A 13735-nucleotide genomic window follows, 5' to 3' on the forward strand; every position below is an offset into this window, starting at 1 on the left:
TCTGAGAGCATGTCTTTGAGGTGTATGTATATATATATAAATGCTGTGGGTATCTTTGAATTATGCCAGGGTATATGTGTGAATGTGTGTGTGCATATTGGTGATCACTACATTCTCCTTACATACTACGTGTGCCAAAGTACAATATGTAAAAAGCAGGCCATTTTGAAGGTGTGTGTATCAAAGTATGCATATAATGTGACCTAACCAAACACTACACACACACACATACACACACACCATCACACACCGGTACCCCCTCTCATTAGGAAGACCCTACCCTGTGTCTCTAATGGCTAAGCCTTTGATATGCAATGACGACTAATTCCCTCCTGTGTTCCACTCTCTGCAGACAGCGCAGTCATTAGACTACGGACACGGACACACAAACATACACATACACACACACACACACACACACAGAGTTGTGTTTGAGCAGGAATCTAATCATTTAACCCGTCCAGAGGTTCTGATTCTCATCTGTCTTTACCTTACATTATGAATTGTCTACCGGGGGACTCGCTCTCCTCACTTGTAATGTAAATAGAACAATATTTACATAAAAACATTTGAATTTATCATTAAAAGTCTCTCTTCTTCATGTGGAATGCATCCTTCTGCTCTTTAAGGCAATAAGGTGAAGCCTAATTTGCTCATTGCACTGTTAGTCTTGTATGCATAAGTTATTCTGCCATCAATCTCACTCCGTAATGAGGGAGAAAAATCCAAACATTCAAATGTACCCACTTTTTAAAACAGACCGAGGGCACACGGTATGCAATTGGCATTGAAATGCAAGAAACTTCTTTGGTTGGTAGCAAATAGGACAAAAAAGTTCTGTGTGACATTATCATCGAAACCTAATGGTCTGGTCAGGACCTTCCAAAATATAATGGAGACATTTTAAATTACAGTGTCTCAGCGTGTCTCTGCTAAACACTAAGAAAAACATATTGTTTAGTGCTTTTGTGGGGAAAATTGGCTGCTTGACCAACACCAGTATAATGATGGCAGACACAAATGAGTGATATTATGATATTGTATGATACCATGTGTGGGATGTTCCTTATGTTATTACATTATAGGTCTTTACACCTGGGCTTTTCATTCCTGCAGTTTGAGAAAGGCCTCATGTTTTGTAAAGGTCCATTATTCATACCAATCTGCTAAGCATTTCCATGAAAATTAAAATATGTTGCACAACTTTTCTCCAGTACACCACGCTCTATCCACCTCACTAACATTTACTGCTTTATTCTCTCATGGCAAAAGGGCAAGATGGTCTTGCATTGAAGCTCACACTAGTCTGCACCCTGTTGTGTGTACGTTCTTACAGTTCAACTCTGCAAAGCATTACCAGAAACATTAATATTATGCCCATTTGCTCAACTTTACACTAAAGCATGTTTTACACATGCCGAAGTAACATTTTATTTTAATCAGTGTCCGTTTTCCTCTACTCCAGACTGATATAGTACATCCTGTGATATGAATAATTAATCTATAACCCATTCAAATAGTACTTAGAGATTTGTTATTGCATATCCATAGAATTCAGGGACTTGTGAGCGACTGATTTTATAAAAATGGTCAAAATTTAAGCAGCAGAAGTTGTGACTTTTAGTCCGTAAGCTCCAAAAAAGCAGGATGCTACAAATGCAATTCAATAACATTTTCCATTAAACCCTCCAAACTAGTTAATGCTCTCATCTCATCACGTCTCTCACACTACTTGTCTCCAGTGTAACATAACAAAGCCCACGCCAATATTACTCCAGTGATGTCACTTAAGTTCGTCTCTCTTGACAAAGCTCTTCCAGAGCCACAAAATACATCATATGACTGTTTTGAATAGTGTTTGAGTAATATTTCCCATGACTGGCAAACTGATTTTGACAAACAATGAGACTCACTGTATAAATGTTTGAGGTTCTGTCATAACACCCTGTTCAATACAGAATTGTTGTAACGAAACTCCCTCCACTAATTCCTCCTTCCCTATTTCCTTATCACTCCCTCCTTATCAGTAGTTGCTCTCCTTTACCTCTATTACTGTGTCCTCACCTCTGTCATTACCTATTGATTTCTTTCTTTTTCTCTCTCCTCTCATCTCTCTTTCTTATCCAGCCCTTCCCTCTATCCCTACATACACAGCCCCCACTTAACCTTAACCTCATACATTACCCTGATCTCCTTGCCTTTTCTTTCTTTCTCTCTTTTGTTTAATCTCTGCCTTAATCCCAACCTCCATTACTTTATGTTTTCCTTACTCCTGCATATGCTGCTTTGCCTTCTCTTTGTCAACTCGCACTTCCTTTTTTTTCCCCCCTCCCTCGTCTACCCAACCCTAGTCCTGTTATCAGTCTATTACTGTGTCCTCAGTTCATTCTGTAGCTATTAACCATGGTGAACAGCCTCACCCCTGCTGACCCCAGCCAGCTAATACAGCTTATACACACTCAAACTCAGCTGGCTGGATTGGCACACCTCCCTGCTCACTTCTGCCTTCCTTTTTTAAAATTTTTTTTAAATAAATCCCTCCAAATCAGCCTCTGTCTGTGGAAGATTTTTTGTGTAAAAATGAACGTCTTCGTTGGAAAGATAATGATTCAGCATCAAGATCAAGAGTTCACAGAGTAGTAAGGAGGTCATAGTTACATAAACAACTGAACAATTAATAATATAAAGCATCTGAATCTGAACAATAGCATACTTATTACAGAACCTCTGAATAAAAGGCATGACACAAACCACCGCATGTATCTCTCCATGTGATCAGCAAATCATGACAAAAGTGAAGAGATGCTGTATCTGTTGAATAGTGACACTGATTCAGAGAAGGGGCGGCTATTAGCAGGGGACGCGGAAAAGGCTTTGTTTGATACTGACAACAGGCCTGGAAATGTGGCCATTAAAGTCTGACACTAGCGACGGTTGCCACAGTTACCACTTATCACCACTGCGTCAGTAGGTGAGGGTGAGAAGGCGACGCGCTGGTCAACTCCGGAGCGCTGCTTTGTGATGGACTAGTAAGGATGAGAGCGAGGAAACAACGGATTCTTGATGATGAAAAGTGGTGACAGTATTTACTAAATGTAGAGGAGGAGCCAGAAGAGTGAGTTGGAGTGACGAGGGTTTACTGATATCTGATTGGCCACCATGTGCCACTGCTTGTGTCCAGAAGCTGACATTTCTAAAAAATGAAGAATGTGTTGCCCTTTCTGACAGACAGGACTCTTTAAGTTTATTTCCAGGTAAGGCATCCAAACATCTTACTATCTGAAAGCAACTGGAAGCTGTACAGTCAGCATGTGTTAAGCAGCTGTGGTGTGAAACATCCATGCAGGTGTTCTGTTGACACATTGTATTTTAGAAGTGTCAAAGGGCAAGATCTTTACCAACCCTAATAAAGTGGGGTTAGAAGAGTAACAGAGAAGAGTATCTATCCTCCAAATGAGATCCTGTAAATTCATCATGTTTTCATCATCACATCAGGGACTCCATTTAAGAATGTGCTGAATAGAAACTTAAGAGTAAACATCTAAAGAAAACTTAATTCAGCACCAAACAGTTGGATCGTACTTATGTTTAGAGCCACAAATGTCCCAAAATAAACCTGGTCAGTGTTTTCTTTAGGTAGTTTTATTTTTGTAGTTTTTCTTTATACTGTTATTGATAACCTTACCTTACCCTGATGATCTCTTTACTCCCCATAAGATACCTTGGCTATTAATAAAGCACATTATTAAGAGCGTCAGCTAAATATCCTGGTCATAAATGGCCAAATAGTGATTAAATGGCAAAATAATTAAAGGAATTTCAGTCACAATATGAATTTCTTCTTCAACTGCAAGAACATTTCTGTTGCCCTCTGTGATCAGTCAAAAGTTTTGGATTTGGCAAAGTTGCCTTTTCTCATCAAATCTCTTCAATAATGCTCCCTTCAACCCAGTACATGCTAATACAGATTCACATGTAATTAATAAGAAAATAAATAAAACTGCATATTGTAAGACCCTCGCTGTTAAAAAGATAAATATGTATATCATGACATGCACAGTAAAATGGTCTAGAGGGTAATTTTTTTGTTAGATATGACTTTTACTGCACAGAAAGAAGCTGGTTGCTGCTGGAGTATCTAGTATAGACAGAGCTGGAGAGCAGATACCTCTCACTGAGCACTGACACAATGGCTGTGTAATACTATTGTCTATGACACTGGGGCGATTGGCACTGAAACAGCGTGTGTCTATGTATGGTCACGTGTGTGTGCCTATATGTCGACATGTGTGTGCACATGCGTGTATCTGCATGTGCGTGTACCAATAAGCCCTCCAAATTAAACGAGCAAATAGATCGCATGACCATTCACTCCAGAACGACCCATAGGAGCGTGATCTAATACGCCGCCTCTATCGGCAGGCAACATAATTTGTCTGTGCTTTCCAAAACTGTTACAAATCACTGTTAAAAAATAATTATGTTTTGAAGTGTGGCAACGCTGTGGTTAAGGTCTGGTTAGATTTAAGCACGAAAACCACTTGGCTAGGGTTAGGGAAAGATCATGGTTTGGGTCAAAATGATCACTTGAAACATGGTGTGGGTTAAAGTTACTACTTCCTTAAAGTTAAGCAACCTTTGTCGTCATAGCAAGAGTAAATACCACGACAATCGTAGTTACGGTTTTTAAAAAACGTCCAGACACGGTTTGAAATGTGACACTTGCGGCTGGAAACAGGAAGCGAACAGCGGTCACCTGCAGCAAACTCCACTAAGTCCACTTTTTACAATTTAGGATCCAACCAGTCACCCAACCCACCACCTCTGAATATGGAAATCCTCACTTTATATAGACGTCATCTTAACTGCGTCACTTCTCCGGGCTGCTAGATGGCATCTGTCACTCAAATGTAACTATAGGTCATTTTTATTGACTTACATTATGACCTATAGTGTCGTTTTTCTTGCGAGGACAAGCCGTTCATGTACATGTTTGTATCCACAGCAACACCGGGCTGCAGTTAAGTGAGTGAATGCATTAAAAGGGCTGTTGGGGAGCCCAGCTCACTCATTGCCCGCGATAATGAGGATGTTTTCTGTCTTCAGTTCAATCAGCACTCCCGGCTCTCTGAGACGGGAGAGCCTAGCAGATGCACGGCACGTAGCAGATGTGTGCTATTGGAGTGACATCTGAAAGTAAAACTCTAGAGCCTTTTTACGACATTGTGTGCTGCTGTTTAGATGCCCGAGATTTCCTGGCGCCAAGCGATGGTGACAACGGCAACTTGGGGAACAAGACAAGGCAGAAAAGAAAAAGGGGGGAGAAAAGGAAAAAGGCGAGGAGAAAAAGGGAGGAAATCTTTGGCAAGGGCCTCATCTTTGAAGTGATTTGGAGAGAGATGACATGCAAAATTAGAGAGTAGCGTTTCGCCCTCTCCACTTTGACTACACATTAAACGCAACAGGGAGAAATTTTTCCCCTCAAAGATAAATGGCGCGGGGGGCGCGCCGCGGTCCCTAAACAACACAGATTACCTTGTCGGTGCTCTTTCAGAATCTGTTAGGATTTCAAGCTGTTTGATCAAAGTTTTGTTGCTTTTTTTCCAGACGCAGGTACATATAACTTTCCAACTATTCAGTTCCAACTTTTCAAACAACCAACTGGAATAAAAGTCCTTTTCTCTTCAATCGTCCCTCAACCAATCATGGTCCTTGGCCAAAAACGCTCAACAGAAAAAATATATATACAAAGCATTTGTTGTGTACAAAAGGCATGATATCTGAAAGAATAAATGGCTAGGATTTATACATGATTTCTTTCATTGTATGCTATCTAACAGGGAAAATGTGTAATTGTACCAATAGTATTTCTTTGGCTCATAATCACAGGGTGTGTGGCTGCTATGTAGAGCCATGTTCAGATCTTATATGTTTTTTCGATTCATCCGCATATGGTACTGGGTGGCACCATATCAGAGCCATACGGTTTTCTTATTCTTCACTATAAAACAACTGCTATTTACTATTTATTATAGTATGGATTTAATAGGGGTCAAAATAACAGGACAACTTCAGCGGTAATTACTTCCAAACAAGATGCTTAAGTAGGCTGTTTCTTACAATACCACGCAACACTTCCTCTGTTTGGACTTAGGGGCTATTAAAAATAGTGCGGATTGCATGAAAACAGTATATGTGAATAACCAGAGCTACATTAATAAAGTGAGAGCACATGGAGGTATTAAATAAGCATCTGGAGTCCTAAGTAGAAACGGGTTTACTATAAAGATGATATGTGTGAGTCACATACTGCAGAAGGATCCTATTCTCCTTTGAAGAATCGTAAAGCACCACAACTTATTTGTCAATGCAGCAAAGCAGAAGAAACATTCAGGAGTTTGCTGAAATCACTACTAAGCATCATTTTATCCCTGAACTTCAAAGAATTACCTCCAGTGTTGGAGTGCAAGAGTCAAAATAACCAAAAAGAGACAAAAAAAAAAAAAAAAAAAAAATCACAATGAAGACAGAGATCTGGTTACAATGCATTGAGCTAAATTAGATTGTGTGTAGGTGAATGTCTAACAGATCAGTGGGTAGCCCTCGTGAACATAAGAGCATTCTTCATTCACACGAGCTCATACACACACATATTTATTTGCGCCTTTGAGAACGATGCATTGTGCGAGCATATATAGTGTGAGGCTGATCTAGAGGGAGTTTTATTGTTGTGCCCACGGGAGCAGATGTCGCTGGCACTTACTCAATACTTTCTCTCATTCTCTCTCTGTTTGCTCCCTCGCCGTGTTGCTCCCTCTCTCCGTCTCCCTGTCTTTTTTTCTATCCGTCTCCCCCTTTTTTTTTTTTTTTTTTTTTTTTTTTTTGCTTCGACCAGATGGAGAGATGCTCCGCTCCAAACCTTTCTCACTCAGGATCACAATGCTCTGAGTCATGTGATCCAGCCTGCTATCTCCTTCCTCTCTCTGTCTGTTTCTCTTTGTCTCTCTCTATCCATAAGCGCTCACTCTCCCTCTTTCTCAGTGTCCTTTTCCCCCTGACAAAGGCAGACAAAGGCCTTTCATTTCTCCTAGCCTGCTTGTGCTCTGTGTGTTTGTACTGTACCAAACTAGGCTCCCTCTCTCATTGTATTCCCTCCTTCTCTTTGCAAAGAAGGTGTCTAGGGGCCCCGGGGCCCCTGCTCTGAGACAAGGGGCCTGCCTCAGCTCCGGTGAGGGAGGTGGTGGTGGGGGGGGGCGGGGAGGCGTCGGAGTGGTGCTTGAGAGAACGAGGGGAAGAAGAAAGAGCAAAAGCGACAGAGTATATTATTTCATTAAGTGCTTTGGAGCTCGGCGGGAATTGGGGAGTAAAACCTTGCAGCTCTGTGTGTGACAAGGGCGCGACCTCCCGCAACCTGGGAACTCTATCCACACATCGCGCTGCTTTCATCTGATACTGGGGGTGTGTGAGAGCTCTCAGTCACTGGCGCTGGCTGGCTCGCTGAGGGCGCTAAGCTTTTTAGTCAGGGCCCGCTGAACGGAGGAAAAGGTGGCAAGAATGACGGAGGGGAGGGACAGAGGAGGAGGGAGGAGAGGTAGAGTGACTGGAGCGGAGGGGAGTGGGGGGGAGGGGGGGGGGAGGAGGGGGAGTGGGGTTGCCCGAGCCCCGGTAAGACAGAATTGGGCATTGTCGTCAAGCAGAGCAGAGCAGAGCTAGCCCATTCTGTTGATCTGAGCAGGATCCCGGAGAAAACAAAACTGCATTGTTCCCCGCAGATGGAAGCCAGTGTCTCCTGGGTAACAGCATTAATCTCCCCTTTTCTCCTGCTTCCTCTCTTGTCGGGGCCATAATCGGTGGGCTCCTTTCAGCAGCCGAGCCAGCCTCAAAGCCCAGGCTCCTAACTAGCCTCCTAATTAGCTGCAATTACAATGAAGACAACATGATGAGATAATAGAAATTTGCAAAATAATGACATACCACGGGAAAATATTCCTCCTCCCCAAGCACCATTTTTTTCCCTCCGGGAGAGGCACAATGGAGAGCCTGGGCCCTTTTCTGAAAGCGGGGAGCTCAGAAAAAATGGTGGCGCATTATGTGGCATAGAACCCTATTGTCTGCCTTCTGGTTGCTTCAATCAACAGGCCATTGTCTGTCTGCTTAAATCAAAATGACTCAAATACGGGCTCCGTAATGATGCCCTCTCAGCACTGCATACTGAACAGAGAGACAGATTGAGGGAGAGGAGAGGAAAGGAGAGAATCATGTGACATGTAACAAGGGATAAAATAATTACAACATTATTTGCAAAGAGTCCTATCGTCAAATATCCTGACATGAGCCTTGAAAATCTGAAGAAAATAACAGGAGTTGTCTGGATAGCAGTGATGAATTGTTGCTGCTAGACAGCTGTTTTCATCTGGTCTCGTTAGATCATGTTAAATAGTTATCAGAGTACAAGAAAACATGACTGGTTGAAATTAAACACTAACAACAAGACGGTAAGAGAAAGGGAGGAAGAAAGAGACGGGAGGGGAGGGAGGGAGGGAGGGGAGGGAGATGGAGGTAGACAGCAGGTGGTAGTCATGCACAGAGCAACATTTTTAGCTACAACGGACTAAGAGTTGCCTCAGCTCGTTTTTTTTTTTTACCTTTGTTAAACAAGTTCTGTGGATTGAGAGAGAAATCGGCGGTCTCTTCACTGAACGATTAGTAAGCTCCATTCTTTCTGCCGTAACTGTCAAATATACTTCAACATCTACCTGATTGTGTATCTGTCTCTCTAATGAATTACAAGTATCTTATTGGGTTTTCTCTGCTACCCATTAGCAGTAAAAGCTTACAGAAGTGTATACATACACCCTCTCAAGTCCTGCATACCAACACCTGACAGATCAGGTGACTCCTTCAACCGTTGATCACACTCAAACGAGCCACTTTTCATTCACACCACTGATGCTGCTAACTTTAAGCAAATTCTCACCACTTACTTTCTACTCGAACAAGAACCTTGTATTAGAATCTATTTAAATTTAAGATATTATTTAAACACCTTATTAATATGTTAACTGACTTAAGCTTCCCTCATTCCACGGTCTTCATTGCCCTCGACTCCTAGCAGTGCCAAAGCAGTCAGCAAACACACAGCCAGGCTGACATATTGGCGGACGGTTTCGGCAGTCAATCATGCAGACAGACTGACAGAGAGACAAACAGACATACGGACAGACAGACAGACAGGCATGCAGACAGACGGACAGCAAACCAAAGGTTAACATTCAGGAGAGAGATAAAGACAGACAGAGCTATTGTGTGAATCCGTGCATGAATGTTTGGGCGTCTGTGCGTGAGGAATAGTGGCTGGTAGCTTGTTGTGTGCAGCTGAACACCTGAGGCTGCTACACACACACACTCATTGTAGTAAACAATGTTTAAGAAGTGTCTGATGTAGAGATGTGTATCTGCAGATTATATGTGTATTGTGTGTGTGTGTGTGTGTGTGTGTGTAGTGGCTGGAGTCTTGATTGAATTAGATTCATTAATGCTGGTCTCTGGCAGTTTTAATCACTGTGGTGTCATTAACTGCAGCGTAGCACTCTCATTACCTTTGCCCTCTCATATTAACACCCGCATGAACAAACACACACAGATACACTCACATAAAAGAAACTATTGTGAATATGCAAATGAAAAACAAATAAATTCAACATGACAGTCGTCACAATGACCTTTTCAGTCTTTTACCCAAGAAACATGACGATGATCCGCGCGGGCGCTGTGTAACGTGATGCTTTAAAAGCGTCTGAAACTTGGTTGGAGTTTTTTATTGCCCTTCCATTAAGTCAGGGGACTCAAAAGGGACAGAAAAAAAAAGAGAGGTCAAAATTGAAGCAGCAGAGGCAGAGATGGCCTGACGTTTGTATAGGTCAAACTCCAAAAAAACTATAGCATACATTTCCCATATTGCAACTGAATAGCATCTTTCATTATATCTTCCCAACCTCCTTAATGCCCGCTTCTTTCGAACCTCACGCCAGCTTAAAATGCAGGTTTTCTGTCAAACATTTTAAGTTTCAAACCCTCATCAGGGTTATTTTTCAGACTTGCAGTGACATCATACAACTGTTTGCGCAGGCTGTGTAACACCCCCCCCCCCCTTTCTTTTAATCGCAATACAATACACTTCACAATTATCACAAGTGAAATCATTTTCATTTCTAACAGTCAGTGATGCCTTTAAAAAAAAACTGAAGTGTAATCCCATTAAAAGACGTAGGTATTAATCCGGAGGTTAAAGGGGTCACAGGCTGAGATGATGCAACCTTCAAAAACCGGCAACTCCGACACTTCTTCCTCCTCCCAAACACAGAGGAGTCCCGCGGAGTAATTAGCGTGTGTCAGATAAGTTGACAAGCTCGTTAACGCGCTGCATCATCCGATACCGTCGCCTTTGTTTGTGTAGGCTTCTGAGAGGAAGTTAGCGGTGTAATTAGCATAATTACGACTGCTGATTTATATGGCTGTAATTAGCGAGCAGATTTCTCCATGTTGTGGTCTGATGGAGATACGCTGCCGAGGAGATTCCCTCACGCTGTAGGTCTCACGCTCACAGTACAGTCAAACTAAACTAGATTTACAACACAGAAAGGTAGAAAATTAAAACATGAATATACAGTCCAGAAACGTATACAAAGTCATTTTTCTTCCTGGATTTCCTCCTGAATAATTTGAGAATAACACACAGCAGGAAGAGGGTTGAGGGTGGTTTCATCACAGTGGCTCCGTTATCGCATGTTTGATGCAGACAATCCATTCATCTCTGTTAGCTGCTTTCAGAGGTGAATGGGTTCAGTCTAGACACTTAAGAGCAAGGTTGTGTAACTCTTAAAACAACAAATAGTGGATTTTTAACAGCAGACCTGTCATCTAAGAAACCATTTTGATTGTTTTTTAGAAGAAGGACACAGTAGGCTATCACTTTGAAGTATACAAGCTTTTTAGGCATGCTGGAGTATGTGCTACATCTGTGTGTGTGTGTGTGTGTGTGTGTGTGTGTGTGTGTGTGTGTTTGTATGCGTGTGAGTGAGTCCAAAGGGAGAGCTGCAAATCCCAGTTGGGAAAATTAAAGATTCATCAAAAAAAAAATGAACACACACATACACTCACACCTTCTAAATAAACAAGCGTTCAAATCTGATTGAGTGCGTTTGAGTGAGAGAAAGGGAGCGCGAAGGCAAGACGAGAGGCATGACCGTGTGACAAGTTGGCCTTAATTACAGCAGACGTTCACAGCAGGACAGTGAATTAGTGCAGTTACCTCTCATCACTACTGTAAAAGCCCGGGGTCAGAAGATTACCACACACACACACATACTGTACAGACACATGCAAACACACACAGTGCAGGGTGCCGTCAGGCGATCTTAGCAGCTTCCTCCGTGACATGGGGTGAAATCGGGGTCAAAGTTAATCTCTGTGTTAGACCTGCTACTGTAGTAATGTGCCGAACAGCATTCATCTGGAGACCGGGGGTGTCCTGACGCCTCAGCAAGCTAAAATATATTTTGTGTCAGAGGCTGGCTCATTCATCAAATGTGTGCGTGCAGAGGTGAATCCTCCTGGTCAGTCATTAAGGTTTCTTCCGTCAGAGAGGTTACGTATGTTTCTAGAAAATTTAGCATTTTTTGGACTCAGCATCTGCAGGAGATAGACGAGCTTTTTAGTGTGTGATGCCTTCATTTAAAACAGTGTGCACTGTTGTTGGTTGTGTCTATGGGAACACTGAAGAATGATTTTTACTTTTAAACTTTTCAAATTGTTTAATTTAAATAAATGCCAGAGGCTGGAAGAGGTGAAACTATCCAGTATTTCAAGAAAAAAGCAACATTTTAAGGAAAGTATAAATATGAGTGCTGCTTGATTACTTCCATTATAGATTAATCTGAAAAAGAATCAATTAATCATTTGATCTATAGATAAAATGTAAGAAAATATTTAAAAAGTTTCTAGAACCAAAGATGACCAAATATTCTTTAAGATATTTGTTTTCAGCAAGCAGCAATTCAAAGATAAAAGATATTAAGTTTGATATCAAAGCAGAAAAAGAAAAAAGAATTTGGGACCAGCAAATATTTTCATGAAAAATTACTTCAAATGATTAAGCGATTATCAACATTTTTGCTGATAATTTCTCTGTTAATCAACTAATTGAGTAATCAACTATCAATCATGTCAGCTCTGATTAATTTGTAGCAAAACCATATGTTTCTTCTTTTCTGTCCAATGAATCATCTTGTGAAGGTTTATCTTTTGACCCCTTACAGGCTTCCTGGCCCTCAGGTTGGGAACCACTGTGCCATAGGACCTCCTACAAACTACCATTAGAGACTACTGGGCATGTATTAGAACATTTATGGTAAGTGCTTGTTTATCTTATTTTTCATCCAGTTTGATGTCTTTACCCACTTCTCTACACATGATTAACACAAATATTGGCACAAAACAGCCATGACAGACACTATTAGCAAACAAATTAACCTAATTTCATGTACATTCAAAGCCAAAACTTACATTTATATTTATCTGTATGTACTGTGTATGAGCTAGAACTGACCACATACACAAACACTCACACAGGTAGTGTACATATATATATATATATATATATACACATTAGCGGTAGAGCATGAAGATCTAACTGATTTACTCCTAAAAAAACATGTTCTCTCTTTATTCCTCCAATATTATCTCTTTCTCCCCTCATCTCAATCACACTTGCTTTTTCCCCCACTATGATACAGTGTAGCTGGTCATCCTTTTTTTCCTCCCTCGCTTTCCATTTCTTTCTAGTTTGGGTCGAAAGTGCATTAGGCTTCTGTACAGAGCGACATGGGCTCGATTCTTGATCAATATCCACCACTCTACTGGCAAACAACAACAAAAAAAGACGGCACTCTGCTCTTCAGTCTCCAAAAGCCTCCCTTCCTCTTAGAGGAGAAAGAGAGCCCAGATCTGAGAGTTTGTTTGCCAGCGTCGTCATGGTAACCGTCTCTGCCAACCTTGACACTGGAGTTGCATTGTCTGGGATCCTGACATTAGATAAATAAATTACACAACCTTTGTCGCAAACACACACACACACACACACACACACACACACACACACACACACACACACACACACACATACAAACATATATGGGGCTTTTTTCCATTCTTTATTCAAGAGCGTGGTCTTTCAATTTGAGAGCATGATTTATTGATTTCACGTTCAGATTTTGTAATTCGTTCCCTCAAACTTAGATTTGCTCTGCTTCTGTTCAAACTGTAAGCTTGCACTCAGACACATTGTTGCTTGGACAGATTTCCTGCGCTCCAGCTTCAGCCCTTCTCCTTGCACTCAGGCTGCTTCTGTGCACTTGTGAAACATCTGCTCTCTGACTTTTTGTGCAACAACGCTGTCAAAATCCCCAAACCAACAGAAGGCAAGTTGTAGTGTTGACCAATGAAATGATCCCTCTCGCCTTGCAGGCGCATTCACTGTACTTTTTAGAGCGTCCCGTAGGAGTGATTACTCTTTAACCACTCCCGCCCTTCAGGGCTTTATTAAATGTACTTCCCTTGCTTTATGACCTTTGGAATAAAAGGATAGTTACTATGTATTACTAGTGCCTGTACATTTTCTTTTACTATAATAGCTACATATAATAGTAGTCATATAGCACACCGGCCTCCTGTTGGT

At 41.5% G+C, this 13735-nt stretch overlaps 1 long non-coding RNA gene across 14 annotated transcripts in view; it reads left to right on the forward strand.

Annotated features, from left to right (window-relative positions):
• LOC122975619 overlaps positions 1 to 13735 on the forward strand; it is a 292897-nt gene that overhangs the window by 172903 nt on the left and 106259 nt on the right. For all 14 annotated transcript variants that reach the window (XR_006400749.1, XR_006400748.1, XR_006400751.1 and 11 more), the window contains one exon: positions 12318 to 12409. This is a non-coding gene — a long non-coding RNA (uncharacterized LOC122975619). The remainder of the gene's footprint in view (positions 1 to 12317; positions 12410 to 13735) is intronic.

The sequence above is a fragment of the Thunnus albacares genome, chromosome 23 (assembly GCF_914725855.1).
Source record: "Thunnus albacares chromosome 23, fThuAlb1.1, whole genome shotgun sequence".
Lineage (NCBI taxonomy): Eukaryota > Metazoa > Chordata > Actinopteri > Scombriformes > Scombridae > Thunnus > Thunnus albacares.